General features: G+C 39.3%; 1 protein-coding gene across 2 annotated transcripts in view; it reads left to right on the top strand.

Annotated features, from left to right (window-relative positions):
- LOC119260937 (cytochrome c oxidase assembly protein COX18, mitochondrial) overlaps positions 1–22015 on the top strand; it is an 86575-nt gene that overhangs the window by 14921 nt on the left and 49639 nt on the right. Inside the window, exon 7 of one of the 2 annotated variants that reach the window (XR_008549120.1) lies at positions 11020–11032. The exons of the other annotated variant lie outside the window; for it this stretch is intronic. The gene's annotated coding sequence lies outside the window, so the exon portion shown is untranslated. Of the gene's footprint in view, positions 1–11019; positions 11033–22015 lie in introns of those variants that run through there. 2 annotated transcript variants of the gene reach the window in all.

Genomic DNA, 22015 nt, shown 5'->3' with positions numbered 1-22015 from the left:
AGAGCCAGAGTGGGGAGCAGAACAGGCAGACTGATGAAGTACACTGCTGAGGGGAGCAGAGGGCGCAGCAGGAGAGGTCTGCGCACCATGCGGGACCCTCACCGGTGGCCAGGGATCGAACCAGCGCTGCAGAGGCTGCTGGCAGCTTCGCAGCCCAGCGCTCAACCGCTGCGCCACCAGGGAGGCCCAAGATTCACTTTTTTATGGTGCATCTCAGGCCATGACTCCGGAAGGAAGACTTGCTCCTGGACCAATTTATATTATACTTAAGCTCAAAAGTATGTTGGGAGATGGATCTAGCCTACCAGAATCACCCAAAATTAGTTTTCCCTGGAATCATCTTGAGAGAAAACTTAATCATACGTTGGTCAGATGTCATGGGTGAGAAGATGAGGCTTACAAAAGAAAATCTAAATCCTTGATTGCCAAGTAGGGCGAATGGAATTAATCAGGCTTTTTGCACCACTAGCCTCTGTAGCCACAGAGGCTACAACCTGCCAGCTTGATTGTGCTAATGCAGAGGGCTCTTGGGAGCATGGGCTTGGGGCACGCATGCCTGATTGTGGACACTTGGAGCATGGGTGTGTGCGCATGCGTAAATGCGCTTCTGAGCCTAGAGGTCAGGCCTATAAGGGTGGCATCCTCACAGCAGGAGCATGGTTACAAGAGGATGAGTGACTACAGGAGAGGCAAGACAGAGAATGCCAAAGAGCCCAAAGAAAGAGTAAAGAGTCATGAGAATAGGGGGAGCTGGGAGGCTTAGTTGCCTGTCTGCCTCCCAGCACGCCCTGTCCCGCCCAGCCCGTGCCTTCCTCCTCGCATGCCAGATTCCCTGTCTGGTGTGCCTGTGTACCTGGCTCTCTGAGAGCCTTAAAGCCTGAAAAATCCACTAAGGGCTCCAGGACTTCTCTCTACCCATCTGCCTGAATCAATAGTGAACCTTCCCTGTGCTTGCTGGCTTTAGAGCACCTTCACTGATGACCCAGGAGGAGTAGCAAAACACATTGAAAACTTTGTATTCTTTTTTTTTTTTGAAGATTTATTTATTTATTTATACAACCACGAGGTACAGTCAGAAGCGCGGGAGGGTGAGAGAATTCACCAGAGCCAGAGGGGAGAGCAGAGCAGGCAGACTGACGAAGTACACAGCTGAGGGGAGCAGCTGGCGGCAGGAGAGGTCTGTGGGACCCTCGCCTGGCGGCCTGGGATCGAACCAGCGCTGCAGAGGCTGCAGGCAGCTTCGCAGCCCAGCGCTCAACCGCTGCAACACCCGGGAGGCCCCACGTTGAGAACTTTGAAGGGAAAAACTAACAGGGAGGAGATTTTCTAGTTATCTTTCAAAGCACTCACGCTAAACACCAAACCCTCACATCTCGTAAATAAAACAAGTTCTTCTAGACCATGTTGGTGAAACTGTAGGTTCTGTGAAGAAAGGTGGCCATGTAAACTTCAGCAATCTCTGTGCACATAAACTTAAATCACCCATGTCTTCAGAGCTTCCTTCTCTGAGGCCTCATCTTTTTGTTTCTGCTCTTAAGAATCACCTTTTAAATTCCTTTAATAAGAGATTAAGCCCCAGAAGCAGTAGGACTTCAGACCCTAGAAAAAAAATTTAGAGTGTGTTTCATTCTGGTGTGATAAATGAATGCAAAATTTGAAATTTGAGGCATGATACTTGAATCTGTGCAATAATTTAGATTTCTGTATTAAAATTAAGTATTTAAACTTCATGCAAAGTTCATGTTATGTGAAATGTGAGAATACAGTTATAGACGGTTACTATAAACTGTCTAATGAGCTGATTCTGTGAGAACAAAGGTACTCTGGAAATTATATGAATTTATAGAAAATTTTCCATTTGAACCTTTGGGTAGAGTTTAAAGTTGTCATTACTGGTATTAATAGGTATTGTCTTTTTATTATATTTTCTTGTTATATGTACTCAATCTCCATGTACTCAATCTTATGAAATCATGGCTTGACTTTGGGAAGCTTGAATTTTTGCAGCACTAAAACCATAGCTATTCATCCAAAACATTTTGGACTTTTGTACTGCATTTACACAAGTAAAAATTTATATATTCATATAAGTTCACATATATGCTTTTATGTTTGTATGTAAAACATGTATATGTTTTTATCCTTGAACATTTTTACCCATGAACATTAGAGCGAACCTAAAGACCCTGCACTTACATTATTCTTTGCTAATCATAAAGTGTCCATAGATTGAAGGTACCAACTATCTCCTTAACCCATAAAGAAAGTGAAAAAATCAGTATTGGGGTAAAGCTGATGCTAATTGGGAGACTCCTTTAGATCTGTTATCCTTGGTATGACAATACATAACATTACACATTGTATAATTCATCCTTTCATAGCTTGGGAAAAGGAGCAAAATTTTAAAAGCTTGAAAGGTCAAGATAGTATTTAGCAATTTTTTAAAAAAATACTGAATCTATGAAAGTACATGCATTTTTATATTACTGGACTTTAATAAGCGAAGAATTAGCTTATTCAGGAGAGAGTATACATATGAATCTTGTGCTTATAATTCCGTCCTCAATCAGTTATAAAATGCAAGTAGATCACATAATTGAAATTAAATTGTTGTGCAGAATTTTGGACAGCTGTTGACATATTTTCTATCATCTAGCAGCTGAAAATCACAACCTTTAAGAACTTAGAACTATCAGCTGCTAAAATGCCAACAACAAAGCAAACTGAAATAATTGAATCAAACTGTTCATCAGATAAGTAATAGCCACAGAAAGGGAGTAATTTTGTGACTCTTGAACAAATAATGACAGCATATCATTAGTGGAATACAATCTAAAAGCAAAAGGAACTATTAGAAAATTTTGAATTTTATTCAGTAATTGTATTGCTCTTGTTAATACTGTTGTGTTATTTTAGAACTTATTGTCAGGTAAAATAATGTTTAATAGATATTTGCCTCTTGTGGATGCTATCACAAATTCCTTTATGCTATTTATGTCATCCAGAAGAAGATCTTGAAGATATTTGTTGGTGATTTTGTAAGATACATCTTTTTCAAAATTTTCTTTTTAGGGTAGATTTAGGGATTGCCCCTGAGATATAAATTGGCCCTACAAAAGAGGGCTCTCCCTTGCCACATTTCTCTACCTGACATTGAGGAAGCCTAATCTTCGTTATCTGCTTCATCTAATACCACCTACAGTCCCAATTAAGAAAACATTTAGATCCTGGTTAATTCCTATCCAGAGGAACCACAGAGGCTGGCTGATGGCACAAGAAAAAAGAAAAAACTTAGCTGCCAAGAAATGGCTGCAAAATTCCCAGAAATATAAACAAGATTAAACCGAGAAAGTACTTTCATATAGCAGGCTTATCTAGTTCTTAGAATAGTAGCATTGGCTTTGTTCTGTTAGAAGAACAGTGAGGCGCCTAGCCAATGGGGACACTCAGGATAAGGGTAGAACTTTCTGGACTTCATCCCCTAACATCTTCTTAGATCCCCATCTCCATGCCACCAACATCTCAGGCAACTTGCATTAACCACTCCTGGCTTGGTGTGATAAGGACTTCCTGAACTGGTGGGGAGGGGAGCTGCTGGGAAGGAGACAGGAGCTGAGTAGCTATGTTAGACATAAACCACTAAACACCTGCCTCCCAACTATCTTTTCCTCTTTAGTGCTTTGTTAAGCAGCATGATCCTGCTTCGTTGAGACAACGTCTTGCTGATGTTTCTTGCTGGGAGATGCCTTGGATTTGTTCGCCTAGTGGCTCTGCATTGGGCATTGACTGCTATACTGTGGGTCTTCCCTGTTTAAATAAACTTGCCCACCCAGGGATAATAGATTTAGGAGTTTGATTAGGAGTCATTATTTTTTTTTAAGATTTATTTATTCATTTATTCATTTATTTATTTATACAAGCACTGGGTACAGTCAGAAGCACGGGAGGGTGAGAGAATTCACCAGAGCCAGAGCAGGGAGCAGAGCAGGCAGAAGGACTGAAGTACACTGCTGAGGGGAGCAGCGGGCGGCAGGAGAGGTCTGCGCGCCATGTGGGACCCTCGCTGGCAGCCGGGGATCGAACCGGCGCTGCAGAGGCTGCGGGCAGCTTCGCAACCCAGCGCTCAACTGCTGCGCCACCAGGGAGGCCCAGGCGTCATTATTTTGAAATCCTCTCCCCTGTATTCTCCCTCTCTATTCCCTTTGAACCTCTCACCTATTAATAATCTGTAGGCACACTAGAGTCTGATTACTTTGCTTTTACAATGGGTGTTTATGAACCCTTAGAATGGGCAACATGGGGCCTCCCCGGTGGCGCAGCAGTTGAGCGCTAAGCTGCGAAGGTGCCCGCAGCCTCCGCAGCGCTGGTTTGATGCCCGGCTGCCGGCGAGGGTCCCACACGGCGCGCAGACCTCTCCTGCCGCCTGCTGCTCCCCTCAGCAGTGTACTTCGTCAGTCTGCCTGCTCTGCTCTCCCTCTGGCTCTGGTGAATTCTCTCACCCTCCCGCACTTCTGACTGTACCAGTGCTTGTATAAATAAATAAATAAATCTTTTTTAAAAAAAAGAATTAAAAAAAAAAAAAGAATGGGCAACATGGGTTTGCACCTTAGCAATTTGGGGTTTCTCAGCACCCTTTAGTTTTGCCTGGGAGCATAACTTGAACATGAGACAGGAGCCATGAAAACCATGTTCCCTTGTGTTCTACCACCTATGGCCTCTTGTCTATCCAGTTATTAGGCAAGTTTTACAAAGCAATCTTTATCTGGCTAAGTTCTATACTGTTGATTTTTGTCTTATAAAGATGAGACCATTCGGGTGTTTGGGAATAAAAGCTTTGATGGAAAGACCTGCTCCAAAAAAGCAGCCATTTCTACTGTTACTCTATCTAAGGCAAAAAAATTTCTGTTTCCATTTTGAGATTTCTGCAGACATGTTTATCTCCTTTGTATCCCTGTTTTGCCGTAGTTGGGAAGGCAGCTTTGTATTTCATTTAGCTTTGATTTTTTTCCTTCTGGCTAAACTGTAACTCTCAAGGGAGAATTAAATATGGAATATGAAATAGACCCAACTATCTTCCTTTAATTGCAGCTGCATGTTCTAACCATTGTGCAATTAATAATTTGAAGAATTTCTTCTAATTATAACCTCAGGTTTCCTGGATTTCTGTGAGTGATGGATGCTTCTGAGGGTAGGAGTATTAAAAATATAAATTCTGTAACTGTGAGATAATTTTCAGCTGTTTATTTCATGCTATTTAAAATCTATTCCATGTGTTGCTACAGGTAAGAAGCATTCATTTCCTGAAGTTATTAGGGAAGCTTCAGTTGTGCTTATTTCAGTTTTCATATGTAAATGTTTTATATCAGGGTGAAATCCTGTCAAAAAAATTGCAAAGATGTAAAACAGTAGTACTTCAATATAAATTTAAAAAAAATTAAAAATAACATGCAGTCACAACCAACTATAGATTTTGAAATAAATATCTTCTCCCTCATCTTTCACTTAATGTGTTAACATTATTTTACTTTAAAAATACAGCCAATTCACATACACATTTGTATTTGTAAATTTACCTACTTACTAGAATTACTTTGTAAAATATTCATGACTCTCTGTCAGCAGACAAGCATGTGCATGCGCAGAGCAGCACAAACGCTGAATGTGCACAGGCCTAGCTGAGATCAAAGTGAGACTCTCATACTGTAAACGGATGCCTACTTGTGGTTACTGTCACGTTTTCCTCATCTTGGTACTTTTTGTTAATTTCTTGGTTTAAAATGGCCTCAAGTACTAAGGCCAAGAAGGTTGTGTTGTCCTAACAGAGAAAATACATAATTAGCTAACTTTGCTCAGGCATGAGTGACAGTTCGGAAGGTTGAGAGTTCAATATTATGACTCAACAATGTCTAGTAAATAAGGCGTTTTAAAACAAAAGCACAAAGTGCAAGATTTTGTCTTGATTTTCCCAGAGACTTGCAGGAAACTAGCTTTATATTTCTCCTGGGTGCCATGGTGCAGTCCTCACTAATTGTTCCCAGTGGCTTCCTAGAACAAAACTACCACAAATGATGAACTGGCAGTACTTCGACCTGTGCCCATTGATGTTGTATGCAGATGATAATTTAAATAAAGGGATCCTCAATTTATAACCTGTGGGCCAAATTCAACTCACTGCCTTTTTTTAGTACAGACTGAAACTAAGAATAGTTTTATATGACCTTTACATCTCAGTATCCTTAGATAAAACTTTGGACACAGCCATGTTTTTTTTTGCATACTATCTATGGCTTTGACTGCCCAGCTGGGTGGTTGTGACAAACACTACACCCCAGTGCTTCATGCTATCCTCAGCTCATGGGGATCACAGTGATGCAGCTGTAGCTCCACCCATTTTGAGTGCCATGTGTATCTCCCTGCTGCAATATTTTACTTTTTATTACTGGTTCATACCTAGTCAAAATAAGAAAAATGGATTTTAAATTTGCTTTTAACACACAGTAGAGAGAGTAGATTATTTTGTTTGAATTAAATGGCAAAATACTGTGTTGCACAGTAAGTACACTGTGCTAGAAATGTCCTATATATGTCAACATTACCAAACATCACAATATTCCTGGTGTCTTTGTGAATCCTCATTAGCACGTACACAGTGTAAGGGCAGGAACAGTGTAAGCTGCAGGTTTCTAAACCTTAGGCACAGTACATGAAAGGCACTGGATAAATTCTTTAATGTACAAGATGGTAATTTCTACCATGAATTGAACACTACTGTGTCAGTCCCTGTCCTGTGTGCTTTTCATGCTTTAGCTCATTAGTCCTTGCAAGAATCTGGTAAATTATGGGCTGTAATAGTTGTCAATTGGCAAGTGAGACTTAAGTATCTTGCCGAAGGATGTAAGTAATAAGTAATTGAGACTAGGTTTGAAATTACATCTCTAACTTTATTTAGTCCTAAAATAGGGGAGGTAGAGAAAGATGCTGGTCCTGGGGAGGAGTATTAACCAACGTTATATGGGAATGGTGGATGGGGAGACATGGACCTGAAATACTTATGATTTTTTTGTAACAGTAATTTTAAGTCAAAGCATCTGTCTCCCCATGCACCCCCAATTAAGGAAAATTAAGGTTTTCATTTCATACATTGAAATGAAATTCAATTCATACATTGAAACTGAATCCCCAATATGTGGATTTGGAGGTAGAGCCATTGGAAGATGATTAAGTCATGAGAGCGGAGTCCTCATGAGTGGGATTAATGTCCTCATAAAAGAGACCAGAGAGAACTCCCTTGCCCCTTCTCACCATGTGAGGACACAGAAAGAAGATGGCTGTCTGTAAACTAGCAAGTAGGTCCTGACCACACACTCTTCTGGTGCCTTGCCTGATTTTGGACTTCTAGCTTCTAGAACTGTGAGAAATAAATTTCTTTGCTTATAAACTCCATCTGTATGTTCTGTCACACTGGCCCAAATGTACTAAGACCAAATGTCAGTTGTGAAAATCAAGATTAGAAAACAGTCATCCCTGGCCTCCCCTGGTGGCGCAGGCCATTGAGAGCAGTGCTGTGAAGCTGTCTGCAGCCTCTGCGGCGCAGGTTCGATACTGGCAGGCCACGAGAATCCCACATGGCGCAGCAGACCCCTCCTGTCTGGCCCACTGCTCCCCTCTGCAGTGTGTTTCGTCAGTCTGCCTGTTCTGTTCCCCACTCTGTCTCTGGTGAATCCTCTCACCCTCCCACGCATCTGGCCTGTAACCTGGTTCTTATATAAATAAATAAATAATCTTTAAAAAAAAAAAAGAAAACAATCATCCCTAGGCTTCTTCAAATACTTAGGACTTTAATCAAAACATTCTGTCTGAGACGAATGAAGACACCTGAACTTTGAACTGGTACTGGAATGAAAACAAGTCTGGATTTTATTTTTAAAACTTTTAATCATGCTCGTATATTAAAGAAATGTACAGATTTATCAATTAGCATATTCATTTCAGTGTTGTTAAACTAGAACAAACCTTAATTTTCCTGAAAGGGGATTGATTAAATTTTTTCTTAACCCTGTAATGAAATACTGTGTACACATTAGTAAGGATGGTAAAGAAGGTAATTAATGACATGGGAACATACTGACAGTTATTGGAAGGAAAGCAGATTATGCAACACATGCTAAGATTCTTTAAAAGCCAAAGATAAAAACTTACGTGTATGATAAACTATAAAATATAAATAGTGATAGTTTGTTTTTTCTAGTTTGTTTTTTTCTGAAGTGAAAATTTCTTTAGTGAAACCTTATTTTTGTTATCATACAGTGTTCTTACACACATCTTTTCAAAAACATGTTTGAATAAAGCAAGAACCAACATAATTGTTTTCATTAAGATCTTGTCTTTCTTGAACAATTGTAGTTTTAATGATTGATGTGACTAATTTAAGATTGAACTAAAAAGGATATCACAATCTTCATGATCTTTGTATCACTGGCGAGAGAACTCAACTGGATTTTTAAAAAGATTTATTTATTTATGCATACAAGAACTGGGGTGTAGGCCAGAGGTGCGGGGGGGGAGTGACAGGATTCATTAAGGACAGAGTGGGGAGCAGAACAGCTGGATCCACCGAAATACACTGCTGAGGGGAGCAGCAGGGAGACTGGAGAGATCTGCTGCTCCACGGAGGTTAGCTCCCTGGCTGGGTATCTAACTCTTGCTGCAGTGGTTGGCGGCAGCCTGATAACACTGAGACCTAACCCCTGCGCCACCAGGGAGGCCCTCAACTGGATTTTGAATTGACTCATATTCACTGAAATGCAAGAACCAAATTTAGTATTAATGCCTCTAGGTGGTGCCTGAGATCTATATTTGGATTCGACAGCTTTCTAAGGCAGAGGCAGAGGAAGAACACTAGAGGAGACTGGAGTTTCTTACCCCTTGTGTTTCTTAGTTCTTGAACTCTGTGTGGTGAGTCACTCAGTGTGCAAAGCCAAAAAGTGAGCTTGGGAACTTGTGTGATTATTCAATTTTCAAGTTTTCTACCTTCTTGGAAAGAATTCACAAAAAGTAGATGTAGCAGGTGAAACCCAAACAAGGAGCAAATTTGTAATTTTAAAAACTTATGAGTAAAAGTTTTGTTTTGGGGGGAAATATGACTCATGTATATATTGTCATGCACTATTTGTGCAATATGCATAGAGAGAAGGCATTCTGTGGGAATTCTAACATCTGTCTGTGATGCTTATGCATAAGCAGTCTTTTCCTTGCCTTTTGTATTTTGGCCCTGTAGTTTATAGAATCTCCACTGTTTTCAGATTAATGAGGTTAATTGAGCCACTCAATTGTTTTTTTCCAAGTTTCCAATAAATCTTTTCATTTCCCTTGTACATAAACCAAGTTGACAACATGTCTGATTGAGGTTTTGTTAGTGTTATAATGTAACTAAGGCGAATGCTCATATAGTAAACTAGAACGCAGAGCTGCAAGGATATTTATTCAGTTACAGCAATTCCCATTTGTTGAATAACTGCTGTGATGAAATTTGGAATTTCAAATAATTTCATTTTTAGATATTTGACCTGTTACTTTTTAGCACCAAGAGCCTTGGCAACAGTGTAAAGTTAACCACACAGTGAGTTGACAGTCTTCCCCTTCAATCTACTTAATGACAAGCTCTTCTATTCTTCTGTCATTCTCCCAGGGGATGTACTATGGGCCTACCTTTCTGGATAATCTGGACAAACCAACTGGTGATAGCAAGAATAGTGTCAATGAAGAGGTCTACACAGCTATTTTGTTTTTGTTGAGTTGTGTGAGTTCTTTGTATATCTTTGTGATCAGTCCCTTATCAGTTGACTGGAGTGCAGGTTTTTTTTCCCAATCAGTGGGGTGTCTCTCTGTTTTGATTAATGTCTCTTTTGCTGTGCAGAAGCTTTTCAGTTTGATGTAATCCCAGGTGTTTATCTTTTCCTTGACTTTCTTTGCTTTGTGCAGCAACGTGGATGGAACTAGAAGGAATTATGCTCAGTGAAATAAGCCAGAAGGAAAAAGAGAAATATCAGATGATTTCACTTATAGCAGGAGTATAGGGGAACCAAATAAGACATCAGTGTAAAAAAATAATGACAGTATAAAACACAACAAAGCAAAAGCGGACAATTATAAATCAGAGACATCCTGCAGGGGAGGAGGCGGGAGAGGGATCAGAGGGAGGGAGGGAGGAGCACAGGGGACTGAGGTGATGGTGCACGGGTGCATTGGGGAAGGAAACTCTATGGAGACTACACATGAGGAGGCAGGGGGGAAGCAAATATTATTTAAAAATGAACAATGATGTAAAAAAATTTTTAAAAATTAATAATTAAAAAAGAGGTCTACACAGCTAGAGAGACAATTTTCAGTGTGAGGGGCTAAACGAATCCCTACCTTAACCAACCATTTATCCCAGCATAGCTCCATGAAGTGATGCACCAGTGCCGTGCTTAACTCTTTGGCCACCACCACCAGGTGCTGCAATTCCACCTCACTAGCCGCACTCTGCATTACCACTGTCTCCATCAGACTCCTGGAAGTAACTTTAAAGATCAACAAGGAAAGGAGTTTACAGGTCACTAGTTTTTATAATCAATAACCTTTCAAGTATGGAGTCTAACCACACCTACGGTTTAGAACTATTAAAGTTCACATAGTATGTATACAAGTTCACATAGTATACAAGTTCACATGGTACACAAGTTCACATAGTATGTAATTAACAGACCCTGGATTTGTTGGGGGAACAGTATGTCCTGAATGAACTCCACCCACTGATGTTTTATGGACTCCAATCCCACCTCCGTGCCAAAGAGATCCCAAGCTCTGAGGACTACAACTCCCATCAAGCCATTCATCTGCCTTGACTCTTGACTTCTTCAAGGGGGGATTGCTGGGTACTAAGGATGGAGTTAAGCAGCCATACTTACTATAAATGGAAAACACATGGGTCTGAAGGTTTATTATTGTTGTTTTTGTTGTTGTTTCTCCTTCCCTCAGCATGCATCTGGGGTCCCAGCTCAGACACCGTTACAGGTAGGACATAATGACCAATTGATAGCTCTCTCCCCCACCCCCATTTTCATTTCCCTTGTATATAAAACTTTTATTAACCTTTCTATATGTGCCTGCACTTAGGTCTTTTTTTTTTTTTTTTTTTTTTTAACCATGTGGGTGAGGACTCATACCTAAGCCATCGCATTTCCCTTTGGTGTTGCCATGGAACAGATTGAAGTCTTCAAACAATGGGTGTAGAAGGAGCATATCTAAACATGAATCTAAGTCAACCTGTCTTCAGATTTCACTCTTTCTGCTATCTCCACACCTAGTGTCTTTCAGTGAATTTTCTGTGATTTCATAGACCAAAAAATTTAGGGATGGGGTTGACAATGTTTTACTTGGTAAGATCGTTAAAGCTACCCCTAAAATCATTATCACTATTGCTTCACAAAAGCAGGGATATTTAACACTATATAGATAAGAAGGATTTAATCTCAGAATCTATGGCAATCTTCTAATTTAATGATTTAGCTTTAAATTAAACTCTGAATTGTTAATTTCACTAACAATAGGCGCCTCTGTGTTGGTGGTCTCCATGAGCTGCATTAAAGAATCACTGATTAGGACAATCTCTTCATTTTTCAGATGGGTAAATTGGGCCCAAAGAAGTTTGTGTAAGGACATATGTCTAGTGATAACAGATAACTAAATTTTCCTTATTAGTTTTAAGAGGTAGCAATGTGGATAGCTTTCCCCCTGTTCTTCTTTCTTTTCTGCTTTTGCTGAGTGAAGGACACACACAAAACCTAAAACAAGGTGGGGTATGGCAGGCAGAGAAGAGATTCCATAGTGAAACCTTCAATTCTGTGTCATTGTGGCAATTTGATTTTCTGTCAGATCCCTTTGTTTCTTTATTTTCCTTTGTTCTCTGTTTTGTTTTTATTTCCAACCTCCCCAGCTTTATTGAGGTATAATTGACAAGTAAAACTGCATACACTATTGTGTGCAACACGATGATCTGATATAGTTATGAAAATATTATCACAATCAAGATAATTAACATTTCCATCATTTCACATAATTACTTTTTTGGTGTGTGGATCATTGTGTTTCTGAACCCTATTTAGAAATTTATCAGTAGGTACTCAAGGGAAAATAATAATGTTTACTGAGTACTTACTTTATGACAGGCAGTTTGCCAGGTGTTTTGTATACTTATTGAATCTTCACAACAACCCACTTTATACAGGATGAAACAGGGTCAAAGAATTTCTTTTTCTTTTTTTTTTTTTGTCTAAGTCACAGTGAATGAGATCCTTATGAATAAAATTAAATGCCCAAGTTCTCCACACCATTGATTTCCATGGAGTTTAGTATTTACTTTATAAATGCAGAATATCTTCCTGCCTGGAACATTCCCTGTTATTGTTTATTATGCCCCCCCTCAACTGAGGGGATTTTTAAAAAGATGCACCAAACAATTGAGTTTGTGGAGGGGAATAGATATGAGCAGCCTTTGTATGCAGACTAACAAAAGGGAAGAATTGAGTCAATGCCTCTTCACCTTTTCTTTTTTTCCCTTTTTTTATTACTATTTTATTTTAATGTCCTATATTTTTACATCATTTTTCATTTTTGTGCAATGTATGCATTTTCATCTCAGTTATAGTCCCCGTGAAATTCCCACCACGCATTCACCGGTGAACCATCACCATGGTCCCTTGTGCTTTTTCCTCCCGTGTTTTGATCCTACTCCCTTCTCCTCACCCCCTGCAGAATGTCTCTGGTTTATAGTTTCCTGTTGATTTTGATTTTTGCTTTATTATAATTATTTCTCCACCCTCCATCCCTTATTTGGATTACCTTTTGGAACCGTTCCTTACGTAGGAGAATAAATGGAGATTCCCTAGTAACGAATCTTCTCTATTATGACCACTTGGGGGCGTTCAACACTGTCAGATTCGGTCTTCAATAAAATTACTGCATCCCAGGTTTTCCTGTATTTAAGTTTTTTCTCTATGACCACACTTCCACACTTTAATCTTCAGAATGGGTGCGCTAGGAGATGTTTCGTTCTTTAATAGATCTCGACTTGTGTCACTTTGAAAAGAGGCCATGAAAAATAATCATTTTATGAAATTAGGCTATATATTCCGTAGAAGTGTTCAAAGCGTTAACTTCACCGTTGCTTTTTAAAATAAGCTTCCTAGAGTTTTCCATGAACACAGTTTTTTAGGGATGAGCATGCCACAGGAATGTCCCCTCCCTCCCATCTCCAATTTTCTAATTATATTCAATCCACCCCATCCTTTACCGCTTAAACTTAAATTCCTTCCTCCCCAGGTCACAAGGATGTAGGGATGAAATTATTATCTCAATGAGGATGGTAAGATAATTTTTCAGGCTTTTCTCCCAGGGGCTGGCCTGAGGCTCTCAGGAGTCAGGGCTTGCTCCTCCCTGGCTCTGACCTCCTGCTGCACAGGTGAGCCCCCCAGGGCTACCAGCACCAGCAGAGCGCATTGAGAGTAAGTAGGTCCCAGCAGCTCCTTCTGCAGATTTGGGCCCTAGAGCTTCAGTACTCAGGTCTCTGTGCTGCAAAGGACATCCAAAGGGAGGGTGTAGCTGTTGATCCTCACTGTGCTATGCTCTACTGTGCAGTGCAATGTAACACCGTACAGAAATCTTAGCAAAACCAGTATTTAGTGGTTAGTACTTTTACTGATCCTCTTTTAATGAAAAACTACCTTTTACACCTTTTTCCAATTTACAAAAAAAAAAGAAACAAACAAAAAACCCAATCCCTTGATGAGAAGTCTTAAAATACAGACCTGTTTTTCTTTATTGTGCTGTGACTATAAGTGTACATGTGTATACACGTGTCTACTTGAGATTTTGGGTTTTTTTTACTTTGTTTTTTACAAAGAGTATATTACTGTATAATTTAATTATTTACTTTGCAAAAGTCTGTATTGATAAAATACAGCTTCTCTCATCAAATGTCCAAATAGCAATGTCTTGGGCACCAACTTCACAGAAGAGGGAACTAGACTTTTCCCTGGGTTATTTTCCCAAGTGACCTGAAACTTGCCAAGGTCATTTACACACATACTGCATTTCCTGCTCTTAATCTTTTGCCTGCACAGCCTTCTGAATCTTGAATGCAACCCTGAGGGTCACAGGCCACGTCCTCTACTCCCAGGCATTTACTTCCTTTCAGTCCTCACTTTCAGTCCTCATTGTCAGGGTGTTCCTAGTACTAGATTTGCTTCTGTCATTGTTGCTGGTGAAAACAACCTATGAATCTGCACTTTGAGGTTGGAAGAAAGATACTTCTCGGCGTCATGTTTCATGGAGGTGTCTGGTCCCAAGTGGATAATTTTTTATTGATTTTATAATTCATTGACTCACGCTTTTTTTCTTTCATTGAAGAAAAATGTTGACTGAATACTAACTCCACCTCAGGCATCATGCTAAGAGCTGGATAGTCATTTTCCCCTGGCATGCTCAGGGTCAGGGTGTGGAGGTGTTGAGGGGGTGGGGGTGGAGTCCACAAAGCCTGTATGGAATTAGCTTTAGGACATCCTTTTCGGGTAGGACGCATTAAAGACTTTATTTCCTTATTTTCTTCCTGAGTTGTACATTTCCTTAATTCCCTTTCCCTTGAATATAAGCCTTTTATTAACCTTTTGTGTGTGCCTGTAGTGGAGTATTAATAAGTCCCTTTTAAGCGCGTGGGTGAGGACCCACAGCCCGGCAACCCCTTTTTATATCGGGGTTGCTCTGTAACAGTGGGAACAGGTATTGGCTTAGGATCTCCCATACTCCCTTCCATGACTTTGGGCTGAGACTCATGGATGGAAACTTTCTTCCATGGGTTTATCACAGGCTAGGACCTGTCTTGTTGACATCTACTTTTAGTATGGCCAAATCTATCCTCTCCCACCCTAGTTCATCGGACTTGTTTTTGTACCTTTGATTCTCAGGAGTATGATTTTGGGACTCATTTCTTTCTTTCTTTTTCTTTTTCTTTTTTTTTTTTTTTACCAGGGACACCTCTTGCTCCATACACATTTAAAAAAGCAGATGGTTCTGCTCAACTGCCCTGAATAAACCGGAGCTCTAAATTCAACTGCTATGTTGAGAGAGGGAACATAATTTTTTTAAGTACAGAGTCGGCATCCTAGTTCAGCTGTAATATCCTATCATCATTGTGTAGATAATTTGGAATTCTCTTTATCTTTTCCTTTTCCTCCTCTTCTTCCAAATGTAACTTTACATATAGTAAATGCTAGCAGATATGATCATATCCCTTGAAATCTTTAATACATGCATAATCATCCATTATGTGAATGCACCATAAATGATTTCACAGTGTTATTGGAGAGCTGGGGATTTTTGTAAATTTCTGCTGTTTTATAAAATGTTGTGATGAGAAAACTTCAGATGAAAATCTCAGTCCACATTTATTTCTCACATTTCTTTAGAGATGATTTCTAGGAATAGACTCACTGATTCTTACTAAATGGGAAAAAATTTGTATACTTTTTCCCCAATTTTCCCTTCTGCCAGCAATGTAGGAAAAGCTGTCCCCCTCTATCTTGGTTAACAATGACTTTTAGCATTTGCAATTTTGTCATTAAATAGATGCACTGTGTTATATTGTTCAATTATCATAGTGATGGCAGCGTGTATAGTTACTGCACAGCTGCTGCTGCTGCTGCTGCTGCTGCTTTACCACGAGTTCCTGTCTCATGAAGCCGAAAAAAGGGATTCACAGACTTTTCAGATAAGTAAGCAGAGAGAAGCAAATCTTGTCTTAGAAAGAAAAGTTTAAGAAAAGGGACAAAGAACAAAGACACCCAGGCATAAGGTACCTGGGAGGGGTCAAGATGAGCCAGTATGGGGTCTTGCTTCAGGAATATATATTTTCTTTCCCTCATTACCTTAAAATTCCAGTGGTCTCTCCCTGATTGGTTAGTTCTCAGGTGGTCTCACTTAATCTGCTACTGAGCAGGGGGATCATCACATTCCTTATCTTTCATTGTACTCCTTACTGAATGTCTTGTTAACCTTAGTCCTGGGATGTTTGTTATTCGCACCTGAATTAGTTACATTCCTCTTGATGTCCTCATCTCTGGAGACTGCCTTAACTCTCCTGAAGTCCCTGTACTGTCCTTGAGGCTGCCTAATTATCCCTAACTCGCCCTAGGATTGAATAGGGACTCTACATTTTAGAATACTGTTGACTTTTATTCTAATGTTTTTCACAATGACTTATACTTCCTTTATGACTCTTTTTCATAATTATGCCAAGATTTTTTTCCCCCTCCATTATCTTGTCTTTTAATTTTGTCTATAGCATTTTTGATGTGTATAAACTTAAAATTTTGCATTAAATTTTTTTTTCTAAATTTTTTCATGATTTCCTCGCAAGAATCATTTACACCCCAAAATCACTGAAACATACTCACATTTGGTTTCCTATTTGATTTATTTTAAAAAATGAAGGTAATTAGATTTTGTAGAATAAGTTTTTTTTCCCTCAAGGTTTCTCTGGCCTACCTTGCACCCTTTGGGGAGTAATATTTTTCCCCCCACTGCTTTGTGATTTTGCCTTTATGATATTAGGTTCTTTTAGGAGGTATGCTTTCTTTTGGGTCTGTGTTATTTTGTTTTATTGATATGTCCCTTCTCCCAGTACACTGATGACTTATTTACTGTGATTTAAAAATAAATATTAATATTTGGTAAAGCAACACCCCTTTATTACTGCATTAACATTATTGTACAATCTTTTCTATGTATAATTGAAGATTAAACTTAAACTAATTATACCTAGTTAGGATTTGTCATTATTCCATTCAACAGCTCCGTATGGTATCCTTCACTGTGACAAGAATTCAGTTTTTAAGTGCTGGGGAATGGGATGCATGTTTACAAGACAGACTGTACGTGCCCCCCTGGGTTTGCATTTCTCTTAGAGAATATAGACAAAAGACAAAGCCAGGAACGGCTATGCAATATGACATTAGATGCTGATGGGTATGACAAAGGAAAATGAAACAGAGTAAAGGTACAGAATGATAGTATTGTGGCAGGGAAAGGATGTTCTGAACGAACTCCACAACACAGGTTTTATGGGCCCCACCCCCACTCCAGACCAAAGCTAGCCCAGGCACCAAGGACTACAAATCCCATAATGTCATTATCACCAAAGGGAATATTGCTGGGAACTGAGGGTGGAGTTAAGCCCCAGGCTTGGAATACAACCAGACTTGTGAGCCTTGGGGGTGCTTGGTTTTTCGCAGGCCTTCAGCGTGTTGTTGGGGTCCCAGCTCAGCGGAACTGGTAGGATGCATTCACCAATTTCTCTCTCTCTCTTTCTTCCTGGGCTATTCCCCTCTCATTTACTCTTTTTGTAAATAAGCCCTTTATTAACCTTTTATGTGTGCCTGCAGTTGAGTCGCATTATAAATCCCTTTAAACACACGGGAGAGGACTACAGTCAGACCAATCCACTTCACATTGGGGTTGCCCTGTAACAATATGGACATTATTAGAAATGTAGAAAGTGAGAGAGGGTAGGTGGATAGGGGTATCCACAGACAGGACACAGTTGTATAGCCCTGGAGGTGGAGGGAGTCTGGTGGTCTGTGGAAGCAGGGGGAAGGCTTTGTGGTTGCAAGGAGTAAGGTGTGGATGTGAGGAACTTGGAGGTGGGCACCTCCAGATTACTTGGGGCCCTCTAGGTCCTGGTGGGAAAATTTTAGCCAGATGTTTTGATTAAGATTGTGAAAGATTTATAAATCGATTTAGGAAAGAATGTGTTTGCAAAATTCTATCTTTCCGTTGAAGAAACGGTCTCGCACCATGTTTTCTTTACCTGTTACTCCTTTCTCTTCCTTCTGATTCTAATTTTGTAGTATAACTATGTCATGTTCCTTACATTAGATTTTTGGGCTATGTCTAGATATTCTACATGTGTTCAATGTATTGTCAGTGGATTATATGGTATATTTTCTAACATTTTCTGGCATATAAGAAAGTATGGACATTTGTATACTATGGATTTTACGTCTGAATATCTTGCATCAAAATTTGAGATTTTTAATTAATTCTCTATAATTTTTGTGTAAATGGTTTTAATTTCATTTTCCAATATAATGAAAATGTGTCCTCTCCATTCGCATAGCTCTATCTATTCAAGAGTGATATAATATGTATTTGTTTGGTTAATATATATATTCTACATGTAAGGTAAGTTTTGCTTTTGATGTTCTGTTTCTTTGTTTATTTCTTTATATTTCAGAGAAGTGAAACCAACCAATATTTGCCTTTCTCCTTCTGACTTCTTTTGCTTAGCACAACCCCCTTCAGTTCCATCCACGTACTTAGAAACTTTTTGACTTTGGGAAAATACTGTACTTACATGTGCTTCAGGTTTTTCGTTTATGAAGTGAAAATTGGTTCATTTCTTTATTCAACAAATATTCAAAAACAATATTTAGAACCTCCTATGTCTTTTTTTTAAGATTTATTTATTTATGCATACAAGAACTGGGGTACAGGCCAGAGGTATGGGGGTGAGAGGACTCACCAGAGACAGAGTTGGGAGAGAACTGAAATACACTGCTGAGGGAAGCAGCGGGAGAGACAGGAGAAGTTTGCCACACCATGTGGGTCAGCTCCCAGGCTAGGGATCCAACTCATGCTGCAGTGGCTGCAGATAGCTTAATAGGTTGCGTCTTAACCCCTTGCATCACCAGGCAGGCTCCTTAAAATCTCCTACGTCTTAAGCATGGATTTAGGGTCTACAAATACAGCAATGAACAAAGTGCTTGATTTTTTATTTTATCCTTCTTGGAGTTCTTGAGCTTTTTGGGTATATAATTTTTTCTAAATTTATTGAGATATAATTGACATATAACCCTGTGTTGATTTGATGCACTTATACATCACAACATGATTTTCACCATAGTGGCTAGAACCTGCATCATGTCACATGATTGTCATTTCTTTTTTGCAGTGGATCTATTTAATATCTGTTCTCTTAACAAATTTCAGGAATATAGTAGAGTACTATTAACCAGTGTTGTGCATTAGATCTCCAGACTTTATTCATCTTCAACTGGAAGTTTGTACCTTTTGACTATTATCTACCAGCCTTTGGTAACTATGATTGTACTCTATGTTTCTATACGTTTGGCTTTTTTACAATTACATATAACTGATATCACACAGTATTTGTTTTTCTGTCTCATTTAGTTCATTTAACTGATATCCTCAAGGACCCTCCATGTTGTTGCAAGTGGCAAGATTTCATTCTTGAATAATACATATGTAATATATAATATCAAATATATATTATTTACATTCCATTATAATGAATAATATTCCATTTTATACACACATACACGCACACACACGCACACATCTTTGTCTGTTCATCTGTAGATGGACACTTACGTGGTTTCCATATCGCAGCTATCGTAGTAATGCTGCAAATCCAAACATGGAATTGCTGGATCACATGGTTCTATTTCTGTTTTTCTTAGAACCTCCACACTTTTTCATGGTGCCTGCACCAATTCATATTTTCACCAACAGTGCACCTTTTTTCACCAACAGTTACCTTTTTCCCTGCATACTTTTCAACACTTATTGTCACCTGTGTTTTTAGTGATAACCAAGATAGCAGGTGTAAAGTGATATCTCATTGTGGATTTGATTTACATTTCTCTGAGCATCTTTTCATGTGCCTGTTCGTCATTTCTATGTCTTCTTTGGAAAAAATCTGCTCAGTTACTCCACCTATTTTTTAATCAGATTATTTAGGATTTTTTTTGTTATTAATTTGTAAGACTTCTATTAATATTTTTAATCCATTTTAAGCTATTTTTTTGTGAGTGGTATAAGATATTCTTTTCCTTTCTGCAGGTGGTTATCCAGGTTCCTAATACCTATTTTTTTAAAAGATTTATTTATTTATGCATACAAGAATGGGGTGTAAGCCAGAGGTGCGGGGTCGGGGGGAGGTGAGAGGATTCACCAGAAAGAGTGGGGAGCACAACAGGCAGATTGACTGAAATACACTGCTGAGGGGAGCAGTGGGCTAGGCAGGAGAGGTCTGCTACCCCATGTAGGTTAGCTGCCTGGCTGGCTGGGCATTGAACTGGTGCTGTAGTGATAGCTTGATAATGCTATTTTTAACCCCTGTACCACCAGGGAGGCCTCCCTCATACCTTTTATCAAAGAGACTGTCTTTTCCATCATTGAGTAGTGTTGGCTTTCTGGTTAAATATAAGCTGAACTTTAGATTAAATTTTATCAAATTTGGGGAATTACTAGTCATTGCTTCTTCACAGTTTTTTCTGTCTCTTGTTCTTTTCCTTCGCTCTTTCTTTACTCCTGATAGGCATAACCTGATGTTTTGTCACAGGTGCCTGAAGCTCATTTTCTTTATTCATTTTTCTTCCTGTGCCTTTGTCTGGCAGTTGAACTATCTTCAAGTTTTCTGGTTCTTTTTTTCCATCAGTTGTGCTATGATGAACTAATAGTTACCAATCTATGATTAAAATGTGCACCATTATAGCAATTGTACCTATGGAAGGCATCTCTGAGGAGGTGACTAGCATTTGAGGTGAGAATTGGTCATGATAAAGTATCTGTTTCTTAAGATGATGGGCTGTACTCAGAGTGAATTCTAACCTCTCCTTTTGTGGGGTGGAGACAGGGGTTGTTGATCTTTCCCTGGGGATCTTCTTAAACGAGTGCATTTCATGGGAATTTCTGTGTTCCTACTTGAGTCCTCCAGATAGGCAATACAAATAAATATCCTAGTTCTGTGAACTTTATTTTTTATTAAAGATTTATTTATTTATGCATACAAGAGCTGGGGTACAGGCCAGAGATGCGGGGGGTGAGAGGATTCACCAGAGACAGAATGGGGAACAGAACAGGCAGACTGACCGAAGTACACTGCTGAGGGGAGCAGCGGGCGAGACAGGAGAGGTCTGCTGTGCCATGTGGGTTGTTCCCTGTCCGGCCAGGGATCGAACTCATGCTGCAGAGGCTGTGGATTGCTTTATAGTGCAGTGCTTAACCACTTGCACCACCAGGGAGGCCCTGAACTTTACTTTTTTTAAATAACTTATTGCCAATTGTTCTAAATCCCCTGAATTTGCAAAGAAACCTTTATTATTTAGGCAGATTTGAATTTTTTCATGAAGAAATGGGAGGACTTAATTATAGTTTCAACACACATTGGCATGCTTGAACAATTCAGAAGGAAGTCAAAGAATTTTGAAAATTTAAGCCAAGATACTTATTCCATCTTAATAATGCTATGACTCGATGTTTATTTTACCAGTAAATATTCCCATAAGTATCAGGTAATTGGGCTATATTCTATGGCCTGGAGGCCAGTATTCCTAAACTTGGTAAAACCAACTGAAAAAATGAATTCCAAAGATGGAATTTCTCCCTGGAAAATGTGTTGCTTCTAGCCCTTGGTATTCACACCTAAGGCCTGTTGGCAGCTGTTTTTTGGCCAGCTGAAATAGGCATGGTGGTACATAAAGGCAGTTTCTATGGAGACCTGAATCCAAATGATGTTGGAGCTTTGAAGATCAAAGGCAACACCCTGAATTGTTTGGAGAGCCCTGTGAAGGTTTCAGAACTTTATTGTTCTCCACAGAAAACACTACAGCCAAGACTTTGTACTATTTTCTTCTCCAGGTGCATTAGAACTATGTGTGCAGCATAGGAGTTTGTAGTTTGCTTGTGAATGTATCTGTTCTAATTATTTTACCAGTTATTTTACAGCATCCATTTCTGCCATGAAGAAAATTGTCTTCATTTTTACCTTGCTTATCTTTATTTTCATAAATAGGTGAAGCAATAAGGCACACAGAATATGCTAAGTTTGTAAATTTGGTAGCAGATAATGATTCATTCTTTTCATAAATCATGGGTAATCAATTAAGAATATCAATTT

The sequence above is a fragment of the Talpa occidentalis genome, unplaced genomic scaffold (assembly GCF_014898055.3).
Source record: "Talpa occidentalis isolate TD23 unplaced genomic scaffold, MPIMG_talOcc4v2.1 talOcc4.6, whole genome shotgun sequence".
NCBI classification, from domain to species: Eukaryota; Metazoa; Chordata; class Mammalia; order Eulipotyphla; family Talpidae; genus Talpa; species Talpa occidentalis.
This window is presented reverse-complemented; position numbering and strand designations above follow the sequence as displayed.